Below are 26,257 nucleotides of genomic sequence, written 5' to 3'. Positions count from 1 at the left end.
CAGAAGTAGTTGATAAAGCTGGATGCAGGACGGTCAGGGCCACAGGCTTGGTGTTGGGAAGAGCAGAGAGGGGACGTCATGGTAGACATTTGAGTGGCAGATGATGCAATCTAGTAGTTAGATTTGGAATGAATCTGGTGTGGGAGGGAGGGAGCAGTGGGCATAGACAGCTCCGAAATAAAGGGGCTGGAGCAGAGAGTTGTGGGGCAGGAGACTTTTGTGCTATAAATCCATTTGGGAGCCTCATGAAGCTTAGGGACCTCTTCTCAAAAAATGTTTTAACACCTAAAATAAAAGACGTGAGGTTACAAAAGGTTAACACTTCTCTCCACAGACCTCTTGGAATTCAGAATCCCTGTAAAGACACTACCAGTTTTAAGATTTGGTACTTCAATAAAGTCTCCATCCTTAGAAGCTACTTGCTGCCCTTAGAATCCTCTATATCCTGTCTGTATAGAAACCCAAAGATACCTCCAGAATGCAGAATGAGTCCAGATATCTGGCTCCAGACTGATTTTAGATGAAGACCTATCTTCAGGTGATTTGGATACCCTAAAATGTAGAGAAGTTGTATAAAACATCAACATCACCACCCCCATTTGCTTATTTCAGAAGGATGTTGCCAGAGTGGAAAATGTTTTGGAGACTATGTGCTGATCAAATCCTCATAATGTTCCAAAAAAAAATTTCACTGAAAACCAGAGAAGGGTAATCCTGGGTTATTGACTCATTGTAGGAGGTTCTCGGTATGCTTCACATGCTTGAAAGATGGCTGATGTGCTTTTCTCTGGGGTTGGATCCATTCCCTCACCCCCGTATGGGCATATTTGGGATTTAAGTTCGCAAATGAAACTCAGAAAATCACCAATGACTCTTCTTGGACTAGGTGGAGGGCAAGGGGAAGCCTGGCAGCAGGCATGACCCAGGGTGGACTCGTTGGGGCATATACACTAGAAAAATGAGTTTCTGAGATTCTCCTCTTCACCCATTCAATCAGAAACTGGCTGAGCCTGCCTATGAAGTCATTATTAATACAGTAGAGGAGCGGTTTACATAAAATAATCCCATTTACTGTTCAATTATGTTTTTTTATTTTTTACCAGGTCACAGGAATGTGTCTACAGGAAAAGGGTTTTTCCTACTCCTTGCCTGTAACTTGAAATTAAAATCATCATCCCAACAACATCCACTGTTGGAAGTACTATTTTGGGTTGGCCCTATGTAATGTGAAATGAGGAGAAAAAGTGTGTAGCTGAATCCCGATATGGAAATCCAGACTTAAAAACATTCTCTGATGGTTTGGCATCCGTGGGATAAATTGGTCATAGTTTTCAACAACTCAGATCAAAGCCAAATGCTGTTTGCATTCAGACAGTGATTCAGGGACCATGTCTTATTTGGTTTCTTTGAAAATAGAGCACAGACATTTTTTTCATACCTTTGAGAGAAATCTTTCGGCCGCCAAATTTGTGCCTTGTAAATGTTATTGTACCCTAATACAGAATTTTACATCTTGTCTCAAATGTCTTTTTCGCAGTTATTCCACCATCCCCAAGTGCGTGGCTTGTTGCAATGAGGGTCTCCTGATGAAATATAAAGAGAAAAAATAGGCCAACTGGTAAAGATAAAAAAGAAATGAGAGTAAATAAAACACATATGGAATGTCTGCTTTCAGAGTTATAATGTATATGAGCATGTATGCAAATCAGCCATCCAAATAGAAATCTAGACTGGGCCAACCAGTTATGAAGGGGAAAAGGCCTTTCACTTCCCTTACCTAGATATTCCTCCATCACCTCTACCTCTCTCCTTTCTCAGGCTACTTTTTTTTTTTTTTTTTTTTTTTTGTGGTACGTGGGCCTCTCACTGTTGTGGCCTCTCCCGTTGCGGAGCACAGGCTCCGGACGCGCAGGCTCAGTGGTCATGGCTCACGGGCCTAGCCGCTCCGTGGCATGTGGGATCTTCCCGGACCAGGGCATGAACCCATGTCCCCAGCATCGGCAGGCGGACTCTCAACCACTGCGCCACCAGGGAAGCCCCTCAGGCTACTTTTGATCCTTCCCAGTGAGGGAATCAGAATTGCTTGGTTTCAGTGAGGGAATCAGAATTGCTTGGTTTCAGTATTCGCTTTGGGACTCCTACCTCTGCCATGCATGCACTTCCTTTCACTTCTACTGCCCTTCAAATGCATGTGTCCTTTGCCTCCTTTCTGTGGACCTTGCTTGTTAGGGAGGAGCTGCAGTGGTAAGTGAGAATTATTTAAATGACAGTTCTTAAAAAAATTAACTCATAACCAGTTATTGATTTTAATTAACAGATTATATGTTTTAAAAAAATAATTAATTAATTAATTTTTGCCTGCATTGGGTCTTCGTTGCTGCATGCAGGCTTTCTCTAGTTGCGGTGCGCGGGCTTCTCACTGTGGTGGCTTCTCTTGTTGTGGAGCACGGGCTCTAGGCGCTTAGGCTGCAACAGTTGTGACACGCAGACTTCAGCAGTTGTGGCACCCAGGCTCTAGAGCACAGGCTAAGTAGTTGTGGCGCACGGGCTTAGTTGCTCCGTGGCATGTGGGATCTTCCCAGACCAGGGCTCGAACCCATGTCCCCTGCATTGGCAGACAGGTTCCTAACCACTGTGCCACCAGGGAAGACCTATATGTTTTTTGAATTGTTTTCTGATTTTGTTTTGTTCACTTAACAGACTTTATTGAGTGTATATTATACAGAACACAATGGCTCTGGTGTAGTGGGAATTATAGGAGAGCCCAGTTGTTAACTGGGGGCGGGAGTCATATATACAAAATGTTAAACAGCATGGCAAGATAGAGTAACAACTTGGAGATGACACAGCTGATTTTATCTAGTGAATTCTTATATTGTACATTCAGTGTGGCAGACACTTTTCTAAGTGCTTCTCAAATATTAACTCATTTAGTCTTCAAAACAAATATTTAACCCATTTAGTCTTCAAAACAGTGCTCTGATATTATTACTATATTCATTCCCATTCTGCAGATGGAGAGATAGGCAGAGAGAGGTTAAGTGACTTCTACAGGGTCACTCAGCTATTAAGTTTGGAACCAGAACTAAATCCCATCTGTTTGGCTCCAGGGTCTGGGTCCTTAAATCATCTTGATGCAGCCTCTCCAGCTTTAGGCGATTAGTGCCAAGTGCGAGACATAGACAAGGGCTCTGAGTTTGACAGCAGGACCCACTCTAGGTGAGCTGAAGAGGTTGGAGAGGGCTTTGTGACAGTGGTTCTTACCCTGGCTGCCCATTACAGTGATCTGGGAAGTTTAAAAAAAAGTCTCCATGCTTTCATTACAGCCAGGCTGATTAAATCAGAATCTCTAGAGGTGAGGTCTGGTCAGTTATATGAAGCGCTTCTCCACATATTCTAAAGGTCAGACAGCATGGAAACCACTGCAGGGAGAAGGCACTAAAACTGGATCCTGCAAAGTGGGTTGGAGCTCATGAAGTTGGGAGGAGAGAGGGTGGTCAGGTGGGAGATGGGGAGGCAGAGAAAAAGGTCCCTCCTCTGTTTTCTTTCCCTCTTCTTTCCTACCACCATGCTTTTGGAGCTTCTTCCAGCCACCCTTCCTTTTTTCTCTTTTCTGACTTCATCGTACCCTTCTTTCCTTTGCTTCTCTCCCCCTCTCCCTTGTCAACCCTTTATCCCTTTCCTTCTTACGTCCTGCTGCTGCCTAATCCCTTCCTTCTAGTTCATGACCTTTTGGTCATCTCACTTGCCATTGCCCCTCCTCCCAGCAAAAAGTGAGCAGAGGTTGAGGCTTTTAGGTCAGTCGCAAGGCCCATTCATAGTGCTCCTGAAAGGAATTAAAGGAAAGCCTGGGAGTACAGACCCAACTCCCAAGTAGTATAATTAGTGTTAAATACTGATAAGGACTGTACTGTATTCTTTGGGGAGCTAGAGCATGTGGTATGCCTGGCTCTGGGGTGAGAGGAGAGAAGAGAGCTTGGAAGATGTATTAGTTTTCTACTGCTGTTACAACAAATTACCCTCAGTATAGTGGCTTAAATAACTCAAATTCATATCTTACAGTTCTATAAGATAGAAGTCTGACTTGAGTCTCACTGGCAGGGCTGCATTTCTTTCTGATTGCTCTAGGAAAGACTCCTTTTTATTGCCTTTTCCAGCTTCTAGAGGCTGCCCACATTCCTTGGTTCATGGCTCCTTCCCCTGTCTTCAGAGCCAGCAGCATAGTACCTCTCTGGCCCTGCTTCCATGGTCGTCACATTACTTTCTCTACCTCTCTTCTTCTGCTTCCCTTTTCTACTTGTAAGGACTCATAATTACATTGGACCCACCTGGATAATCCAGGATAATCTCCCTATATTAAGGTTATTTTATTAGCAACCTTAATTCCATTTGCACATTAATTCCCTTTGCCATGTAGCCTAACATATTCACAGGTTCCAGAGATTAGGATATGGACATTTTGGATGGGATATTAGTCTTTCTACAACAGAAAGCCTCACAGAATAGGAGGAGAAATGGACAGTAAAGGTCATTTCATGTAGACAACAGCAGATACAAAGGATTGGGGGCTTTGGAGAGTGTTCAGGGTAGGTTTTGAGGAACTATAGTTTAGTATCACTTCGTAGCATCATACAACAGGCCATTACATGTGCCATTTACCCAATATGTTTTGTTCTTAAAGTTTACATATAATTATGTTTACCACATATCTCAGCAAAATATCTTACAATAAGCAGTACTCTTTGGGGGCAGTACAGTGTTACAGCTAAGAGCATGTGCCATGGAGCCATAGGCAGTGGGTTCTAGTCCCACCTCTACCATTTATTAGACTGATACTGGTAAGGATTCAATGAGATCAAGAATCTCAAGTACTTTGCTCTGCCCCTGGCATATAATAAGCCCTTAATAAATGTGAGCTGTTATTATTGTCATACTTAAACTATGCCTTAACCTAATGGTTTATAACTTGCCACTCTCACTTTCTCTCTTTTTTTTTTTTGGCCTCGCCGTGAGGCTTTTGGGATCTTAGTTCCCCAACCAAGGATTGAACCCCGGGCCCTAGGCAGTGAAAGCACAGAGCCCTAACCACTGGACTGCCGGGGAATTCCCTTACTTTCCCCTGAATGTCCGCTTCTTCCTGGAAAAAAAAGAAAGCAATGATAGGAAGAATATTTCTGACCTATGCAACCTGCTGAGATAACATTGTTATTATCAAGCTCAAACTGTCTAACTGCTGGGCCCTTAATTCAATCTAGAATCTAAGGACTCTCTGCCCCTGCTGCTTATGCCAGCAACCCCAAATGGTATCTATAACTGAGTTTTAATTTGGTTACGAAGCAGAAGACAGAAGACCATGGGGGTGGGGAAGGGGGTGTTCCAGGCTGAACTGAAACTTTCGAAGGCAGGATTAATAACAGCAGCAACAACAGCAAAAGTGAGTGGGACTCAGAGATGCCTGGATACAAATCTTTTTTTATTTCTGAATGTAATTCCAGGAAAATCTTGGCTTTATTTTATCTGAGACTGAGATAAAGTCAAATTTCGATAGGAATTTGGGAATACATATATTTCCTATTAGGTGCTGACTTCTGGGACTACATTTGTTAACCAGTGACTGAGAACATGTACAAATGACCTGGCTTTTCAGGTCAGTTGTCTGACAACCAAATGGATACACTACTTTATCTGACCCCCAAAAGTTTACCAGCTGTTCTGAAAGGGGGCACTGGGCAATTATGGGGGAAGTGGAATGTTTCTTGCTTAATATTATACTGACAAAATGGTAGGAGGATCTTGAAAAGAGGATGAGTTATAACGTTTTAAAAATAATCAGGCTAAAATGATATCACAAAAACTATTTAAGTAATTATTAGGTAGTGAGCACCTTTAAGTTTGTCTCGCTTATCTTTGTACCCTCCATGGTGCCTTATAGAACACTGTAGGTACTTCTGTGACTTGTTGTCAGCTATTTGATTAAAAAATAAAAGGGATCTACTGGCTCCCACAAATGAAAAAGTCCAGCGGTCAGATGGAGATCAGGTGTGGCTCCATCAGGGCTCTGGCCCCTGTGTTTTGCAACATTCTCCACAGAGACACTCCACAGAGTGTCAGCTCTCTCTGTAGGCTGAGAGGAAGACAGCTTCACTCCTGTCTCTTCATAACACATAGAAGAGGAAGGGTCACCTTTCCAGTTGCTTCCTAAAGCCACTTTCCTTAGAAGCTACCAAAGAAACTTCTCATGAGAACATCTCAATAGCCTAAATTGGGTCACATGCCTATCACTGAGTCAATCCCTATGATCAGGGCTTTCCTCTTCACATCTTATTGGCCCAGATTGGGTCACATGCTCATCAATGAACCAATCCGTATGGCCAGATGAATGTCATGCATTGGTTGGCTTAGGTATGGACTTATGCGCAATTCACTTTGACCAGGGGAGGGAGATTTCTCTCAGAGTCATCAAGCCCATTCCTGGAGCTGGGGCTGGGGTTCATTTCCCCTGAAGGTGTTCGACTGTGTCCCTTTTCAATAGAGAAAGCCCCTGGTTGCACATGTGTGCTGGTCAGTGTTGCAGTTCCCATTCAGTCTTTGCAATAACTCACGTAGCTGAACTGAGGTCCTCCCCAGTGGCTCAGGAACCAGCTCAAGGTCTCCCAGTAAGTGGTGGAGTTAGAATTTCTAGGTTTTCTGATTCCCAAGTCCATCCTCCTTCTAACACACCACCCTTCCCGAGTGAATGAACAAATAATAACACACCACGCTTCCCAGGTGAATGAACAAGTAAATGTATGGTGGAAACAGGGCTCCCTGCTCTGAAAGGGTAAGAGAGTAATGGTTAATGTGGGAGAATGTTTTTCTCTGAAACGTGGCCATTCCCCCAGGAGTTAGGTGACACTGAGAAGACCTCACTCCTCTCTCTGCTTGTTTCCTCATTTATAAAATAGTAGTTGTGCTAGATCTTACCTCATTGGGATGTTGTGAGAATTAAGTGAGGTAATGCAGATAATGAACTTGGAACAGTGTTCCCGGCCTGAAGGTGGTCAACACCCTTACCCAGGGCAGGTCTACTTTGGGGGTAATTGGATATTTATCCAATGGACAATAAAATTACACTTCTCCCTTCTCTACAGGATTAAAAGGGGATAGAAGTATTTATACATGTGAAAACCTCCTGAGTGTTTAGCATCATAGGGATTTAGAATTTGTAGAAAATTTCCAAGTGTATTCAAACTCCCTTGCAAGGGTATTTGGAACTTGAGGTGAGTTGGGGAGAAGTCTGAAAATCCATGGAATCACTTTTTTTTAGAGCTTAATCATACCCAAAACTTATTCATTGTTCTCAGTTATCCCGATGATGTCCTGATGCTGTCCTGCCTTCTTCATTTCCTCTCAAAAAACTCATCTTCCTCTCTGCACCCTCATTCCATCTTTTCTCCCCATAATTTAGTACATATGTATATATCTTTTCCTACAAATTTGAGATAAGCCATTCTTTTTTTGTTTTAAATTTATTTTTATTTATTTATTTTTGGCCGCATTGGGCCTTAGTTGCTGTGCACAGGCTTTCTCTAGGTGTGGTGAGCGGGGGCTGCTCTTCGTTGCAGTGCACAGGCTTCTCATTGCGGTGGCTTCTCTTGTTGCCAGCACGGGCCCTAGGCGCGTGGGCTTCAATAGTTGTGGCTCATGGGCTCAGTAGTTGCGGCGCCCGGGCTCTAGAGCACAGGCTCAGTAGTTGTGGTGCACTGGCTTAGTTGCTCCGCGGCATGTGGGATCTTCCCGGACCAGGGCTCAAACCCGTGTCCCCTGCATTGGCAGGTGGATTCTTAACCACTGTGCCACAAGGGAAGTCCCAGTACATATATTTTGGGGGGGGAGGAATTCACGGTGTGATGCAAATGACCGGGTTTGGAGTGGTGTGAAGGAGGTAGTGGGATGTCAGATAGGGAGGGAGCATCTGGTCATTGGAGGGAGAGGCTCACCCTCCTGGTTCTAAGCATTGCACAGAGACTGAATTTTCTTCCCCAAGAAATAGGAAATAATATTTTAATCTTCAGTTTACAATGAAGAGCATGGGGGCACCGAAAGAGAAAGACAGGTGTTTAGACTCTTTTGGAGTATTGAAGTGATTGTGCATATTCACAAAGACAATAGTTACTGCTATTCACCATCTCTGCAAGTAGGGAAACCATTCTTTGGCTTCCTCATTAATTCATACATTCAGTTAGCGTAATTACTTACTAGTGCCCAGCACTATTGTTAGGCCATGAAGGGCTTATGAAGAAATGTAAATTCTGTCCATTATAAGGCATTTACAGAAGGCAGTTATGGATAAGATAGCATCATGATCAGGTAATGAATTTTATAATACTATATGTAAGTGGCCAGTTTGGATATCAAATGAAACTGGAAACTGCCACAGGAAACTGGCTGCCTGTGGAACATTCTGTATATCTATGAATTTATTTTTATTTAGGTAAACTCGTTGGAGATATACCTTAGTAGTATGTCAAGAAATATCCTATAAACCTTTGTAGAATATTAGATGCATCTCAATTGGGTTTGTATAAAATAGGCGGAAAAATTTTACCGGTAATACAAGGCGGAGAGACATTGTATAGAGTAAAATATTTCGACATTGTATAGACTAAAATATTTCACATTTTGGTCAGTTGTTTGTGGAGTGATACATTTTAGACTCTGACTTATGGTTTTGGCCTTAGAAAGGAAAAGAGGCATGATACTATGAACGTAATGGGTATAAATAATAATTTTTAAAAATTGCATCACTGATGTGTAAGCAGGAGAGTCTGGGCTGACTGCACTTGTGGCAAAATTAGTAGAAAGATCAATTTAAAAGTTTTATTAGAGTATCACACACTGATAACATTCTATTATTTGTATTACTAACTTAGGAAGGTGAAATGGAAAATTTTCATCTTAAATATTTAGCTCCCCTCTTTAAGTTGGCAAACACTGACTTTTTCCACTGTATTTCTACATAACTGGACTCTTGCTAGCTCCTGGGTGTGTATGTGTATGTGTGTTGATAGTTAGGCATACTATCACTGATGCTGTTAGCTCAACTTATCTGCATTTTTGAGGTAAAACTCTCTATAGACACTTTACAGCAGTAGGAATCTGATCAAGGTTCTTTGCAAGTTTGTAAAGGCTGTCAGATCACTCAGACTGACACAAGTAACAGTTCTCCTGAAGGTTTGCAGTTAGGATGTTCCCTCCAGGGTCTACTGTGTTCCACTGCTATAGCTCTGATATTGTGAATTATCCTATTTCGTATTCTAGCTTTGTGTGAGCAGATACCCTAGAGTTAACGCTTTTTGTGCCCTTTCTGATGCTGATTCCTCCTCTTGAAATGTTCTCCTTTGTTTATCAATTCTCTACCCACTCTTTGAAGCCCAGCTGAAACAGCCAAGCTACTTACTCCCTGTTCTGTAGTAGGAAATTATTCCTTCGTCCTCTACACTCAGTTGTGCTTGTCTGACATTAATTAGAAGATGCCTTTTACTTTATACCCTTGCAATGGTATTTTTACACACATTCAAAGAGCATGCATGGTTATTTTGTAGGATAGCAATGTTGAAAGGACTTGAGGCTTCTAGACTGGAAAACCTAGATCTGTCTCCTACTCTCCTTAACTGTTTACTGAGTTTCAAGCTTCCTTACTCCTAAATAGGAGACTGCCAGTGGCCATCTCATATGATTGCTTTGATGAGATAATATATGTAAAACGCCACCATTTCTTGAGTGTTTGCTATATCCCAGGCCCTGGGCAAATGCTTTATGTAACATCCTCCCATGTACAATGCCTACATGTGTTGATTCCTTTGCCCCCAATCCTGGGACAGAGTAGGTATTCGCTGAATATTTCTCAAATGAATGAGAACTGGACTTGAGCTGGCAGCAGGGCCCTGTCTGCTGAGTCAGCTGCCGTGAGTCAGCCGTGGAGATGCATGCAACTAATGACTCCAGAGAGGAAAGATACAACTGGGTTGCAGTTCCCACCTATCTGGCTGAAAGGCTACCATGGCATTCCTAAGCACAATGGAAAGCTCGTGGAGAAAGGAGAGTGTCATTTCTGAACTGCACTATTTCCTTTTCCACCATCTCATTATTCTCCCCTCCCCAACTCATGCTGACCAGTTCAATCCAGAAGAGGTACAGAGCTCATTCTGAGTCATTCCATGGTTGTATTGAGAACACTGCATTTTAACTATATCCCATGGAATATAAGGACATTGCAGATCTACCTTCCTAGCAAAAAAAAAAAAAAAAAAGAAAAAAGAAAAAAGTCAACCAAAGCATTGTACCTGGTAAGTGGTAGGTAAATGTCTTAGGAATGTTAGAAGCTTGTGAAAATCCCACCTAAATAAAAAAATGGCATTCCCACCCTTGGGCTCTTATAAGTGAAGAGAATTTTGGAAATCCAGGTTGATGACTCATAACTTTCCCAGTGTTTTATTTCCATGAGCCATTGATTAAAGTAGGGTGTAACACTATATATTTCTCTTCCAGCTATTCCCATCAAGTGGGAAGTTTTGGAAGCTTCTGTAAGCCCCTAGGATATAATTTCATGCATCGAAACCATTGTATTTGAAATGATATTTAAGGTACGTTGGAAAGGTTTTTTGCAACCTCCATTGAGGCTTGTCTTGTTCCTGGGGAGCAGTATGTACAACAAAAGAATCTGGATGAAGAGAATTTCCCGTGATGCATTGAAGGGTCAGTGTTCCCATCTTGCTCTGCTCCGGAAGGCTGGAGTTAATGAGGAAGAGTTTTTATGTGAACGTCAGGCCTGTTGCCATAACTAGCCACAGTGGAATAGTCATGGCAACTTCCATCACTTGGTTTCTTTGTTTTTGTGATGCTGCTGCATGCTTCATTTTATGAGTATTTTCTTTTCTTGTGTGTGGTTGAACCCCCTTCTATTGCCATCTTGGGCTTGGATACTTCTGTTTAAAAAGAGAGGAAGAACAGAGGGAGAAACTGGAAAACTGACAGAATTACATATCTTAAGAACTTATTACTTTATTTCCCTCCCTCCACTTCTGCTGACAGATATTCTGGTGATTAATATTCTGATGAGTTTGTGTCTTTGGGAAAGGAAAAAAATGCCTTCCCTGAAGGGAATCTTGAAAAGCGGATCATAACGAGACAGAGGAAGTATTGTGAAAACTGGACTTTTTTGGTGATGGCATACCTTGGATACAGACCAACTCTAGTAATATTATTTCTGAAGTAAGATAAATGAAAATTGTCAACAATCTTTGGTGAGTCATTTGTGTACTTGAGGGCTTTTATCTTGATCACAGCATCTGCTACCTGAATGGTAATTTATAGTTCAGTGAGAGCCCTGGAATAGAATACAAGGACTGGTGAGAATCTAAGTGTCTTGAGATATCCTCATTCATTTCATTCATGAGGGTGAATAATATTCTCACTGTAGAAAGGTCTAACTGGAGAATACTGTGTGCTTTACTTACATTGACTCCCAAGGTGGAAGTCCACGCATCTGTGGCAGTACATGTAGGGAACCATTAACAGTTGGCTTTCTGGGGACAGCCTCTTGAGGTCTCTGACCAAACCAAGCAGAAGGACTGGGGTCACAGCTTAGGTGGGGTATGAAGTTGAGGATGTTGGATTCTTAAGAATGGTCCACTATATAGGTGCAACATATGCAGGGAATGTGCCTCCATTCCTAGCAGCCCGTGTTTAGAATTTTACATCTTGTAACACTTCCATCACCTTCCTCTCTTATCTGCTTATTCTTTACTTTAAAAAGTTGCCAAAGGCATCTTCACCTATCCATTTTCCAAGTTATGTGCCTTCAATCCTGTATATTAGAAAGACCCTTTTGCCATTTTCCACTTTTTAATTTTTCTCTCCATTTTACTACTGCGTGTTTTTTTATTTAACTTGTTTATGCTTTGACATTAACTCTTGTCGAAATGCTGACGCTTTTGCATGTTAAAAAAAAAACAAACCCGTTCAATAAATAAGGCCCAAGAAGAAGGTGAAGTGTCTCCCGGCTGTTAGCCGGTTCTGGAGTTCTTTGACTCCCTGGCGCACGGGAAGGACTATGTGCTTGATCGCGTCGAGAGGGAGACACAAGCTCGGCCTTCGAATTGGCCAGCCTGGTGACCAGCGAGCCCGTCCCCCCTTCCCCCTCCCGCGCTCACACTCAGGAAGCAGCTGCCTACAGGCCGGCCCTCGGCGGCCGCACACACATCCACTCTCCTCCCAGGCCGCCTCCCTCCCTCACCCCCTCCCTCCCTCCCTCTCTCCCTCTCTCCCTCCCTCCCTCCCTCCCTCTTCCCCCTTCCCCTCTCCCTGCAGCCGCGTCCACACTGCGCCGCCAGGGCAGCCCAGAGCGTGGCGCGCACGGGCACTAGCGCTGGGGCCGCCACCACTGCCCCTCCCCGCAGCCCCGTTCGCTGCCCGCAGCCGTCTAGGCTCGCACCAGCGTCCTCCCGACGGAACCCGCCGAAAGCAGTTAGCCAGCATCCCGCGCCGGCCCCCAGACGCACCCCCAGGCCCAGGGCGAGGATGAACAGGACGCGCGAGGCACAAAGTCGAAACTCAACTTTTTAAAGATATTATTTGCTCCGTGTGTGTGTGTGTGTGTGTGTGTGTGTGTGTGTGTGTGTGTGTGTGTGTGTATGCGCGCGGGGAGGGGGCGGCAGAATGAGCTGATGCCGAGGGTACAGCCACCCCACTTCTGCCCCCTCCTCCCCCTGCCGCCGCTGCCCTAGCACACGCGCGCGCACACACGGCACTTGGGCCGGGTTTCCGCGCTCTGTCCCCCTGCTTGGATGGGAGTTTTCATTTCCGAAGGAGGCAGAGCCGGGGGAGCGCGCTGAAGGGCTGGAGCCCCAAGTTTCTCCTCGCCAGCGCTGGCCGCCCGCTGTCACTCGCTCAGGCTGGCCGGGGGAAGGGACCCGCACGCCAGGCTTTGTTGTGGAAATCCCGGTTACCTGGTAAGTGGATGCCATAGGAACTTTGCTCGCAGGCGAGAGACGGGAGAAGCCGGGCGCTTGAGAATGTGGGGGAGTTGCAACGCTCAGAGATACAAACTAGGTATTAGAACTGTTTCCACGCTGAGCGGGTGGCGTTCGCTCAGGTTTAAGAATACGTGCACTCCAACACCCAGATTCTCTAAAAGGTCTGTTTACTGAGATAGATAACAATTCTCAATTAGGAGTCAAGCCGTGTTCTTGTCAGTTGTCTAAAAGCGTCGACTGAAGAAGACGGAGAGGAAATCAACAAGGTTTTAAAGTTTTTCTAATGAGGAAGACTTTTTTTGTTTTTGGCTTTTCTTCTAAACTACAGGGTCCAGAAGGCTACAAAATCAGGGCAGGTTACGGAACGCAAGGGCATGGTTGTGCACGCCACCCATGAGTCCCCACTGAAGGGAAACTTTGGAGAAGTGGGAATTGATGGGTTGACATGAGGTCTCTCTCGCGCTCACGGGGCTTTAGTTGCCTTTGCCAGTTCCACGTGTTTGTGGAGCTCTAACGAAGGCTGTTTTCCATGTTGTGCCTCACCCAAGCCCATGTCCCTCCCCATTGCTCCGGAGGTCCTCCGGTAGGGGGTACATTAACTCCTCGTGGGGACGGGTCCAGCGACTCGCAGCCACCAGGTCTTGTAACTATAACTATAAACCCACGCCGCAAAATGCACAGATTCAGACGCGCACACTCCCCACTAGGTTTGTCACCTCACATTTACATTTTTATAGGGCCCGACAAAATGTCAGCACTGTTTGGGAAATGTCTCAGTCTCGGGGACTTTGTCCTGCGCACAACTCCAGTCCCTATAAATGACCCTGTGTGTATTTTGAAGTCGCCCGAGGCCGCTTTCTGGAAAGCGTGAGTGAGCAGCCGGCTTTCTCCTAAACACACACCTTGCCCAGAGCGACACTTCCAAGTTACTCACTGGAGCTGACAAGTCACTTCGGTGATGAGGAAGTCACCCAAATGTCTGGAAAACTTGGCCCTGACGGATTTGTCATCCTATGGATGATTCAATTAGGTACCTGTAGGGAGAAACTTTCTGAAAGGTCATTTCTGGCTTCCCGAGTCGCACCCTCGACTTGGGGGTGTCTAAGAGGCAAGAAGTGAAAGAACAAGGATTAGGACGATAGCTGGGTGGGGGCTTCGGGCCGGCGGGAGCGTGCGCTCCCGGGAGCGGCGAGCAGGCTGCGACTTCCTCGGGATCCGGGATTGGGCCGGGCAGCGCGCTGCTCCCTGCCTCTTGGACTTCCCAGCCGCGGGCCAGCCGCAGCGCTCATTCGGCCCCGACTTACTCAGGACTGGGTTGCACAACAGGAAGCCTGCACGAGTTTGTTTTGTTTTGCTGCGCTCGGTTGCGGACAAGGCCGAGGGTTAGGGGCAGAGGCGGCCAGGGAGTAACGGGGTCGCAGCAGCGCGTCCCCAGCAGGGCTTTGTCGCCTCTGCCTCCCCGGACCCGCCCCTCACTCCTTGCCAGAGAGCCCAGGGGCATGGGCCTCGGATCTCCGGTGGCCAAGATAGGGGGGTCATGAGCAGATAAGTGCTGCCCTTCTCCTGTCCTGCCCCACACGCTTCTCCTTCGCCCGGCGGGTCCCCGGCACCTCTCCCGACCTCTCCAGCCCTCCTCCTGGCTGGAGAGCCCCCCCACCTCGGTATTCCTCACCCCCTTACTAGGCTTTCCCGGACATCAGCTGGGCCCTCATCCCTGCAGCATCTAAACCCAGGGCAGGGGGTGGGGGTGGAGGGTACTTCCGGAAACGCAGGGACTTGATAGCAGGAATTGCGGTCCCTTCTTGCAGAGAAGAGGGCTTTGCACCCTCTCCCCACCTACTTGTAGGACATAGCGTCGCCCCAGAGTTTGGGCCCGGGGCTCTGGAGTTTGAGAAGAGGAATGTTCTGCAGCTCCCCCCAGTGGACCAGTTCCCTTTAGGTTGTGGAAAGAGGGAATCTCAAGTATGATGGGATCTTGGTTATCACCTACAGATGAGGAAACTGAGACCCAGAGAGTTTTAGGAGTTTTGCCCAGGGCCTCAGAGCCAGTTGTCACAGTCGTAGGGCAGACAATCAAGTTTCCCAGTTCCCAGTTCAGAGAGCATTCCTTGGCCTGAAGGTGAACTCAAGACAAATGCAGAGTCTCATTCTGTCCCTTCTGAAAGCTTTGATGAGTCATGATTTCTGCCTTGGGAGTTAGCCAGACGTCTGTTTCCCTCTCTGTAGCATTTCTGACTGGACCTCCCTTTTTACATAAATGGGGAAACTTTTTTTTTTTGTATAAAATTGATTTGTATTGGTTTAAATTTTCCCATTCCTTCTTTTCTCCCTCCTTCAAGTTTGCTTACAGTGAAGTGTGAAACAGCTGCAACCAGCAAAAGTTTGTAGAAAAAGGATCGGCCACAATGAATGTTTGAAGCCACTTAGAGACAGGAGAGTGTGATGTTATTTTTGCAATTGGGAACTGTTGAAGTTTAATGATCGCCTTTGAATGCTTTACAGTTTTCATATGTTTTCACTAGTTGTCTATGCAGCCAGATTAGCCCTAACACTACCTTGGAAGAGTGGGGATTTCTTTTCCAGTTACTTTCAAACACCTTTCCTTGTTGGTAGTTGAAGTCCTTTCCTTTGTTACCCAGAGGACTCAGTAATCCTGCAGTGTAAATAGTTAAATCTAATTGCTGCTGTAACTCCATCTCTCCTTGGTTCACATTAGGCCAGTTTGAGAGAGCATCTTTTCTCTGGTTCCTGATAACATACAAGTTCCTTAATAGTAAAGAGTCTGTCAGAAATTGAATACTTGGGGGGTCGGTTGGTTTGCTTGGGAGGAACTGATCATGTACCAGCCCTACCTTCATTTATATGGCAGAAAGTGGTCTTTCCATCATTTCAGAAGAGAGCTCAGTGTTCTTAGTCTTTTTTCTCTGAGTGTTCTTTCCTGCTAGTAAATTAATTTGAGGACATTCTTTCCGGTGTTGTCTCTCTCATATTGTAGTTATTGATCTCTGGAGTTGTAATGTTAATTTGTAGTTCTTCCAGAGTATAGAAGGAGTACTTCTTGAAGGAGATAATTCAGGAAATGGCATCCTGTGCACATTCTCTTCCTTGGAGAAGTCATTTTCTGTGTAATTATTTTCTGTAGAGGATATTATAAGGAAGATTGAAATACAAGACTTAACATTTAACTTTTCTTAAAGTTTGATTGGCTCATAGACTCAATCAGGACTGAAAATAAATTTAAAACATAAATAAACGGCACATAGGAAATCTGTGCAATATAACCATGCTGCCTTACTCTTTCCAGGAGGATAAAACTTACAGTAAAGTCTTTGAAATGACATTAACATGTAGTTTGATTAAAAGATGCTCAAATTCCAAGTTTTTCTAGTTTTCCACTTACTTGAGGCAGAGTTGACACAAAGTCCAAAATTTTTATTGAGATAAAATATTTTTATTGAGATAAAATAAAATATTGATAAAGTACATACATCTTAAGCTTGATGAATTTTCACAAACTGAACACAACTGAATAACTAGCATCTGGATTAAGAAATGGAACATTACCAACACCCCAGAAACATCACTCTTACTCTCTTCTCATCACTATCTTCCCCCAGCCCTTCCAGTCACTGTGTTCTCCTCAAGAGTAATGACTGCCTTAACTTCTACGAGATGTAATAATGTTGCCCGTCTTTTTAATACCTTATGTAAATGGGATAATTCAATATGCACCCTTGGGTCTGGCTTCTTTTGCTGATATAACAACCTTTTAGTAGGTCAAATAATTTGGACTCCCCTTTAAAGTTTAGGGGAACATTTTGGCTTGCAGAAATTGGTTGGTCAGGCGTTACTTAATATGACAGAATTAAGGAAAAACGCTGACAGAAGCAGAAGCCCTATTCTCCATCCTAATGACTGTCTGATTAGGGAGACTGAACATGAGTGAAGCCAGCTTAGGGTGAGCAAGGAGAATGCTGAGGAGCAGCTACCACCGTGACAGCCCAGAATGCATTCGGCAGTCTCTCTGTTAGGGATAGCACCCCCCCCACTCCCCCAACACGCAAAGAAGCGCCTGGGTGAAAGTACTGAAATGACTGTATTTGTTTTGTGACTTTTAGTTAGGATTTCTCATTGTTCACGAGTATGCCAAGGTAAAGACAAGAATAATATGCCGGCTCAGAAGAGTGAGATGGAGTTTTTATGCTGCTTTGTTCTAATAAAGAAAGGAATAGACTGGGAGGAATAGACCAGGAAGCACACAACTGTAATTAAACTGGTTCAACAAGGCACAGAGCGTAAGGTTCATGATTTTATGGTCACACCTTACTTAGACTGTATTTATTCAGGCAATAAATGATAAATATAGGATATTAATGTATAAATATATAATTATATATTTCATTTATACTATGCTTTTCAGTATAAATAAGCAGTACAGTGTGATAACTATAAATATAATAAATATGTGTGCATAAATGTATATGAAAAGTCAATATGTGTGACACAGGTAGTGTGAAAAATATAAATATAAAGGTATAATATAAAATAATCTGTGTACCTGTAAGGGCTGGGGAGAGTTCAGAGGTAATTTAGACACAGTCCTAAAACTTAATGAAATTAGAATTTAGACAGGAAGATGAAACATAGGCAAATAACTATAAGGCAATGCAGAAAGTTATGAATGTTAAAGGAGGTGTACATAGAGTGAAATAGTCAACATTTATTGGATCCTTCTATGTACCAGACAGTGTGCTAAACAAGTAACGTGCATTATCTCATTTAATATTCTGTAATGCTGTGAACTAGGTATAACAGTGTAATTCTCACCATTTTACAGATCAGAGACAGAGGGATTAAGAGAGGATCAGAGAAGGCCTAAGGTGGGGTGGGCCTGGAGGTTGAATAGAATCTGGATTTGGGGAAACAGAGGGCAAAAGAAGGGAGGAGGGGAAACACCACTCAGGTGGACTCAAAGGCAGTATGTAGGATGAACAGAAACAAGGATCTAATCATTTTCTACTGTGGGAACAAAATCAGGGGATTTATTTGTAAAACTGGAATCATGAAGGCTCTAAGTAGTTGAAAGCAGACTTGAAGTAAAGCTGGTGGGGGCCATTCTTGTCTGACATGATCTCTTCAGGCCAAGAATGGGAACAACTACACATTCCTTCAGGTGCAGCAAGCCTTGCTGAACTGCAGATGGGCAGATAGGATTATAGTGCAAGATCAGACCCCGTCCCAGGCTCCTTGATAAAAAGGTCAGGCTTTCTCATTGTCAGTTATTTCAGAAGTTCTGAGCCAGATCTATGAAGTTTCATTTCTAGGCCTGCTGAATACTGTACACACAAAAGTAACCAGATGCCAGGCCTATATATGAATTCTTGTTATTCCTGTGTGTGAAGAAATGGATTAATGTTTTCTCAACCTTTGCAGCATGACCAATAGATTCCACTTCTGTCTGTAACTTGACTGAGTCATTCATGTAGGGTTTTTTTTTTTTTTTTAAATAAATATGTTGTCATGTTGGTTAAGGGCCTAGTCATTGTTGTGGACATTCATACTTCTGCAGTGATGTCAGTGAACATAATTTAACTTGTATAAAACTTCTGTCTACCAACAGCTAAAAATAGTTACATTGGTTACTTTTAAGCAATAACTAACTACACTGAAGGAAAGAAATCACTCAGTTACACAAGTGATAGGGATAATTTAATATATTTGAATATTTGGTTTAATGAGTGCTAAATTCAGTTTATTTCTAGAATCTTCCATAGGTAGATGTTTATTATCCTTTTGAACATATAGTGAGTTTTAGCTTTGCAAATAGCTATTCACATGGGCTGAGTAGTTATTTATACATACTAGGTGAAAAAGAATGCACTTTCATTTGCCGTATTTTACAACCTGTGTATCTCCTTGTGTGAGGATGGATTTTTTTTTTTAAAGAAAAATCTCCAGCCAGTTACTTTTCTTTTATATTTCTGAAGAAGGCTTTGTGTCTCAAACCATGGCCATGTGGTGTTTGTTCACTCTTTGCAATTCAGGTAATTAATTCAGTGGTGACATCACTGGGAATGTGTTCGTTTTTCCATTTCAAATTCCTCTTCATAGGATCTGATGGTTAACTCGTATTAAGAACAGATTTCAAAAAAAAGTCAGTTCTCAAAGGCAGTTATGTGTTAATTTATACTTGCCCTCTTTATCACTGTAAAAGTGAAGTTTTATTCCAGGGAAGGTCATGTACCCTTTACAACAAGGAAGATATAAAATTGTCAGTCATTTTGATCCTGATTCTGGTAGTCAGTTGGTTAATTGATATTTGTAGAGCACAGTTGATCAGTTGATACTAAATAAAAGATAAAGTGAAAGATAACAGTGGTAGGAGTGTAGCTTTGTGTGATTTAAGCCTTATTTTTCATAAAGCTAAAAATGTCAAACATTTAGATCTTTTCTTTATTACGGCTATGTTATGGTATTTGTTTTACTTTGGTTGTTTAATTCTGTCTATGTCTACAGATATTCCTGTTAAGTACCTGGGCAGGCAGATAGTCCAAATGCTTCCATAACAGTAGCTTTTATGCTTTTTTGTCTGCAACCCACCAGAAAATATATTTTTCATCTTACCCAGAATACACTATATACATATAGATATGCAGACATATACACCCACAAATCATTAAAAGGAAACAATTCTTAACCATTAATATATTTGATGCACATTGATAGCTTCTGTTTTATTCTAGTTGGTTCTATTTCATTAAAAAAATGTTTTGCCATTGAATAATTGATTTCAGGGCTCACCAATGGATTGCCGTCAATTTGAAAAACAGTGCTTTAGAAACATTACTTTGTTAAACATAGATCTAGGAACTTATGGCCCATATTCACCTTGGGCCAATGCATGGGCCAAGGCATGGTTACCTTTCTGAACTTACCTATGTTTGTCTCAAAAATCTTTTTGGTTTCAAGTTCATTCTCATTGTGTGTGATTTCTTGCAGCTGACTAAGGGAATCCCTAACTATCCCCCTCTCTGTTGCCGTTTTTTGGTAGGGCCATGTTTTTCTAGAACTTTCTGTACTCATTGATGAGTTCATGACTGAGGCAAAGTTGATGAAACACTTGTAGGTAATTGCTACTAAAAATAGTGACATTTAGTAAGTTAGGGGGATATGAGAGTTGCATAGATGCATTGAAGTGTGGAAAGTAGATTCTAAGAGAGGTTATTGAACTTCTAATAATGCCCTCCAGCAGTATTTTCTTGAAGGTTCTGAATTTCTTCCAGATATCCGTAATCACTAGCATCGTGTGGAATGTTCTCAATGCTGCTTCTGATTTTTAAGTTAGGATTAACTAACTACAGAATAAATTCCTGCATTAGATTTGGTCATTTTTTAGCACTGCCTTCCCCTCCCCTTCCTTCTCTCTCCTTCTTTCTGTCCCTCTCCTCCCTTTCCCTTTCCTTCCTTTCCTCAGTGTCCTGTCCATATTGACTACCCACATTTTTAGTATCGTAGCCACTAAATTTGATTAAAAAGGCACTGCCAGATATTTTACTCCATAAATTTAGGGAAGATTATTTTTATTTTTAAGAAAATTTTATATAAAAAAGTTAAAATGTGTATATCTCTAATTCGATAGCAAAGAGTTGTAATCACAGATTAAAACAGAGTCAGGAATTCTATTAGATGGGATCCATAAGTTCATTATATAATCTTTTCTGAGTGGTCTTTGGTAGAATGGTCTTGAATTTCTGAAGGGAACACTGATTTGTCTTCATACTTTTAAGTAAAGTATGGTATAACTCAAAGCTAAACTTCTTTGATTTCATTTTATTGGTGATTATATTGCTTGAGTAATAGCTATAAACATCTTAGTATTCAAAATAAATATGTTAATATTCTCGAATTACATATATTAGACCTTGGGAGTGCCCAAGTGACTATACGGTCTATATGTACTAGTTACAAGGTGTAACCTCCCCAAGTTTCCACTCCACATCCCAAATGTGGAATTATTCCATCCCTGTTTCTGTGTGACCTCTGTTGTAAAGTCTGTGAGAGTGTCAGTCTCACTGTATAAAGTTATGAAAACACGGAAATGATCAACTAAACTTTGTTGCTGGTTACTTAATATACTTTCAGTTTAGAGAAATGATATTGTATGCATCCAGTGCATTTCCTCTGTAGTATCCTCCAGCTTCACAGGCACATGTTTGCACTTTCCTCTTGTTAAAATTGCAGACAAGAATAATTTTGATTTATTGGTGACATCTAATATAGCTGTGTTTATATTGTTGCCAATAAAATGACTTACACGATTGGTTTTTGTTTATACAATCTTTTCTGAGGAGTCAGTCACCTGTGTTAGGACAAGGTACATTCTGCTTATTAAAATGAACTCCTAGGATCTAAGAACATTCAGCTCTATCTGTCCTTGATTGAATTGCAAAACGTGCTTCACACTGCAGCAGTGCATGAGAATACCTTATATTATCTATCAATAGGCTTTTCATTTCTATATTCTTCTGGCTACAAAGCTCTAACTAGAGAAACCCATGGGAATAGCAGGGGCCTATTAGCGATCAAGGCAGAGATGTTGAAAAGGCAATGTTAATGAAATTATACAATCATTAACCTGAAGCGGGAAAAATAAAAAGAATCAATAAAAACTCTATTTTAGATGGTTTAGACGTATATATAAGAAGCCAGCCCAGGAGCAGTTTGTTTGCTGACAGGCATTTTGTGTCTCATTATCAGGTTTTCTATGCAGGGTAAGAAATGCTTGTGGCATAAGGAATGGAAAATGTAACAAAGGCTAAATGTAGCCTAAGGAAATGAAATGATGTATGAAAATTAATAATTAACTGGCTCATCAGATGAATTATGACTCTAGATGAGTCTGTTAATAATATTAACTAAGAAAGGGCTTTTGGCTGTAAATAGACATTATAGAACTCGTGTTTTTGGAATTTTCTTGAAGGGATGAGTTAACATTGTTCTGTGTAATCTTTTAATCCACACGGCACAGTGCCTTGAGCTTTGGGTAGAAGGTAGAGTCATGATCTTGTATTTTGATTAAAGTCATAGCTTTTCCAGAAATCTAATGAAATTATCATTAAGTGATTTTGTGCCTTGGTTTTCTTAGGAGTTAAGTAACTTCCTCTCTGACTTGACTTACAGGAATGTGTTTTAAGAGTTTTCAAGTGGCCGAAAGGAAGATTTATTAACTTATGTTGACTCATATAGCAGGATGAATGAACATTTTCATTGTTAGAACCAAAGGAGTATTAAAAATCTAAATGTATTAATATGTCAGATCCAAAGTACCCTAAATTTATACTTCCGGGGGTTCCATGCTTTTCCTTTTTCTTCTTTTTTTCTGTTGATGCTTAGGTTTAGAGTAGTTGGATGGAGGACAGAGGAGAAAGTAATGGTGGAGAACTTGATTAAGTTTTTAAATAGAAAGATGCTCTTCCAGTGGAATCCTACCAGTCAGGTTTTGATAGTGATTAGTTGTGATTTTACTTTCTGGCAAAGTGTAGGAAAATTTAACCCACTGTTCATTTTTCAAGGTGGGTGTTGTCTTTCAGCACATCTCTGATGTGATGGAGACAGTAGAGATTACTGTTATTTTTGCTTTCATATCCACCCAATCCCTTTGATTTAAGTGCCATAGGTATAAAAATCTACATATTTATCCTTCATCATAGTTAATGAGTATTTTCCATAATCTTCCTTTTCTTATTTATCTGGAAGAACAAAATTTCAAGTGATTATCACCAAATTCTTCATTTTGTGGTTGAAAAACTGTCCAGAGATGTTGTAAACGATTTGCCACAATTAGAACAATTAGAATTAGAACACAATTAGTTAGGTGTCCTAACTTCTAGTTGAGTACTCTATTCACTCCGACTCAGTGAGGATGGGTCTTTCTTAAAAGTTAGCTGTTTATTCCTTTTTTGTTACCAAGTGGGCTTAGAATTATGATCATATGACCTGGCCCAAAAGCACGTAAAATATTATATAATATGAATAAACAAATTGATTTTTAAATTCTGGTGTCTAATGCTTAAAAAAATTGTTGGTGTAATTAATGTGAAAACTGGATTATTTGGCATATTTTCTCATACAGTTTATTTTATTTTTGTCTTGAGGCTGGTTTTTCTCAGCTCACACACCATTGACCTATTGGTTTTTCTTTATGGTATTAATCATTTTACTTTCTGGCTATTGCTTTTTTAGTAATAAAATTTAAGTACATTTTTGTTGTTGTTTTCACTTTCACCCTAAAGCTATTTAAAACAGGAGTGTGATTTATAAAAAATAAAAATAAAATAAATATCCGGGCAGGTATGAGTTCTGATAATTAAGTTCTCAGTTCTTTAATTATTTTTCCTTCTTACAAACTCACCTTCTTAATGATCTAACCAAATGCTGAGTACTTACTTATATGTTTTTTTTTTTTTTTTTCCTGCGGTATGCAGGCCTCTCACTGTTGTGGCCTGTCCCGTTGCAGAGCACAGGCTCCGGACGTGCAGGCTCAGCGGCCATGGCTCACAGGCCCAGCCGCTCCGCGGCATGTGGGATCTTCCCGGACCGGGGCATGAACCTGTGTCCCCTGCATCGGCAGGCGGACTCTCAACCACTGCGCCACCAGGGAAGCCCTTACTTATATGTTTTTACCCAGATTTTTTATGAGAATTCCTGCTTATATATGATCTTGATGCCAAAATCGACTCCCTTATTTTTAAAAAACCTGGAAATGGGCATAGTCTGCAAATCTGCAGAAACTTGTCACTCGGCCCATGGTCTTAGTGACTCATATTTCCAGTCATGTTGGATAATTCCTCATTTTCAACAAATTGCCAATACAACATATTTATTTTGTCTTTTTTTTTTTTTTTTTTTTTGGTTGGTACTGAATAAGTGCTTTCTTTTGCAGGGTTCAAAGTGCCTCAGAAAACACTGTTTTATCAATGAATGGAGAATAGATGGCCAATATCATCTGGCAAAGCACAGAGACATTAAATGACTCTTGCCCACAATCAACCAGTGAATCAACAGACAGCTGGTAGTATACTTGAGTTCTTCTAAATGGATGCAGCAGAAAAGGCATTGGAATTTTTCCATCATTTAAAAAAAAACCTTACAACCAGTCTGGTACCAGGGTTCATTTCTTATTGTTCCATAAACAAACTTAAATGATGCAGTTTTGGATAATCTTCATTAGATTTATTTGTCCCTTCTTGGCAGCTGTAGTGGAGGGAAGGATAGGAGTGAGACCTAGGATTTTTTCCGAGGAGGCATGTCAGTATTAAATGTGGCAGACTGATAGAATTCTTAATAAAATGGAGACTTGATAAAGGTGAAGAAAACATTCCAGTTTTATATTGTTGGTAATTTTGGAAGTTCCTCAACATATGGGCATACACACTCAGCTTTGCAGAAGGCACAGTGAGTGCTTGGCTTGAAAATTAAATACTACAGGTTTCCCCTGCTATCTGAAAGTAGAGTGTTCCTATGAAATCTTTCATCAGCTGAAATGGCATAAAACGAAGAAGCAATTACCTTAGGACACATGTTGCTAAGGGATGCACAAAATAAAATGAGATAAAGCACAGATGTTCACAGACACAGTTCAATGCTCTGGAGGCTTGAAGTTGAGATGCTGAGCGTAGTTCCCAGCGAAGGAGCACTCTCACTGCTTGGGGTGAGTACTGCCTCTATAATGGCCCCCTGCAGAACAAATGCTAAAGCTGTTTTTGCTTTTCACCTTTTTTCATAAAAGTGAAAATCCTCCTCAAATTTCTTTTGGTTAGAGGTACTTAGGTAAGTTTTGTAAAAGCAAAGTGGCGTAAGGTGAAATTTTGAAAAGCAAGGGATACCTGTATTTTTGATTTTCTAAAACAGTAAAAAAAAATTCTTCACAAAAGGTTTGCTGTTCTTGATATCTTGTACTTGATGATTTATGGAACATTCATTTGGGAGTTGAGTTGGAAATATTCGTCTAAGACATTGAGTGGATCATAGAGAAAAAGTAGGAATCATCCAGTTGAGGATATCTGGCCATTACTACTTTGCACTCAGTCTGTATTTCTTGTGTTTGTTCAGCTTTGGCTTCTTTCCATGACTATCATGTCTGTATAAAAGAATACAGATTGTGACTATGTCGGTCATTTATTTGGAGTAGTGGCACTTAGTCATGTTATTACACACATTTTGGGGAACTGTGGATCAAGGGAGGAAAAGGCCTTTCCTAATGATTTATAACCAGGAAGTACTGACATTATTATATATGGATGGATGATGATGTCCTGTGGCCACGTCACTACTTTTGGTTCTCCCTCTGCCACTTGAGGAAGGGAGTGGTAAGATGGCAGATGGAAGCTTCATGGAACTACTGTCAGTTTACTGTGTGTGGTGCATGATGAACATACTCACCTTTAGAAGGGTTGTTTTGTCCTTATGCTTTCCATAAAGCATTTCACACAGCCTTTTCCTTTTCTAGGATCTTACTGGAAGATGAGAGTATTGTGATGTTGATTCTATTTCCTTCCCCATAACTCAGGATCAGTATAGAACCAAGACTCTAACGCTGCTGTGAATATTTGGATATATGGATATATGAAGCCTTTGTGAGATTCCCATGCCTATTTTTTTATCCTTTGTAAATCTAGGGACTGTGAAAAAGATTGCTCATAGAGTAAAAATCTGAGATGGTTTAATGTCCTCATAATCTCTTTTAGAGGTTATATCGGCTTTTTAAAAATTTTTCTTGATTTATTTTTGGCTGCACTGGGTCTTTGTTGCTGTGCAGCTTTCTCTAGTTGCGGTGAGCGGGGGCTACTCTTCGTTGCGGTGTGCGGGCCTCTCATGGCGGTGGCTTCTTCTCTTGTGAAGCACGGGCTCTAGGCGTGCAGGCTCTAGTAGTTGTGGCTTGCGGGCTCTAGAGCACAGGCTCAGTAGTTGTGGCGCACAGGCTTAGTTGCTCCGCTGCATGTGGGATCTTCCCGGACCAGGACTCAAACCCATGTCCCCTGCATTGGCAGGCAGATTCTTAACCACTGCGCCACCAGGGAAGCCCTGTATTGGCTTTTTGTTTGTTTACTGGAATCTTTGAAGCACTAGTCTCACAGCTCATGAAGGTGATGCTTTTGGGTTTCCCAGGATGCACTGTAGCAAATGTGAGCTAGTACCGACAAATCCTCTACGGAGCAAAATAAGTTTCGTTTTGCAAGCTG

At 41.9% G+C, this 26,257-nt stretch overlaps 1 protein-coding gene across 5 annotated transcripts in view; it reads left to right on the top strand.

The window, feature by feature from the left end:
* The first annotated feature begins 12,734 nt into the window (after nucleotides 1-12,734).
* The window catches only part of GLIS3 (GLIS family zinc finger 3), a 504,604-nt gene continuing 491,081 nt past the window's right edge, over nucleotides 12,735-26,257 (top strand). For 4 of the 5 annotated variants that reach the window (XR_009541593.1, XR_009541594.1, XM_060155031.1 and 1 more), the window contains exon 1: nucleotides 12,919-12,992. The gene's annotated coding sequence lies outside the window, so the exon portion shown is untranslated. Of the gene's footprint in view, nucleotides 12,993-26,257 lie in introns of all 5 variants that reach the window. The other variant, XM_060155032.1, reaches the window with a different exon arrangement.

Source organism: Lagenorhynchus albirostris, chromosome 7 (assembly GCF_949774975.1).
Source record: "Lagenorhynchus albirostris chromosome 7, mLagAlb1.1, whole genome shotgun sequence".
Taxonomy (NCBI): domain Eukaryota; kingdom Metazoa; phylum Chordata; class Mammalia; order Artiodactyla; family Delphinidae; genus Lagenorhynchus; species Lagenorhynchus albirostris.
This window is presented reverse-complemented; position numbering and strand designations above follow the sequence as displayed.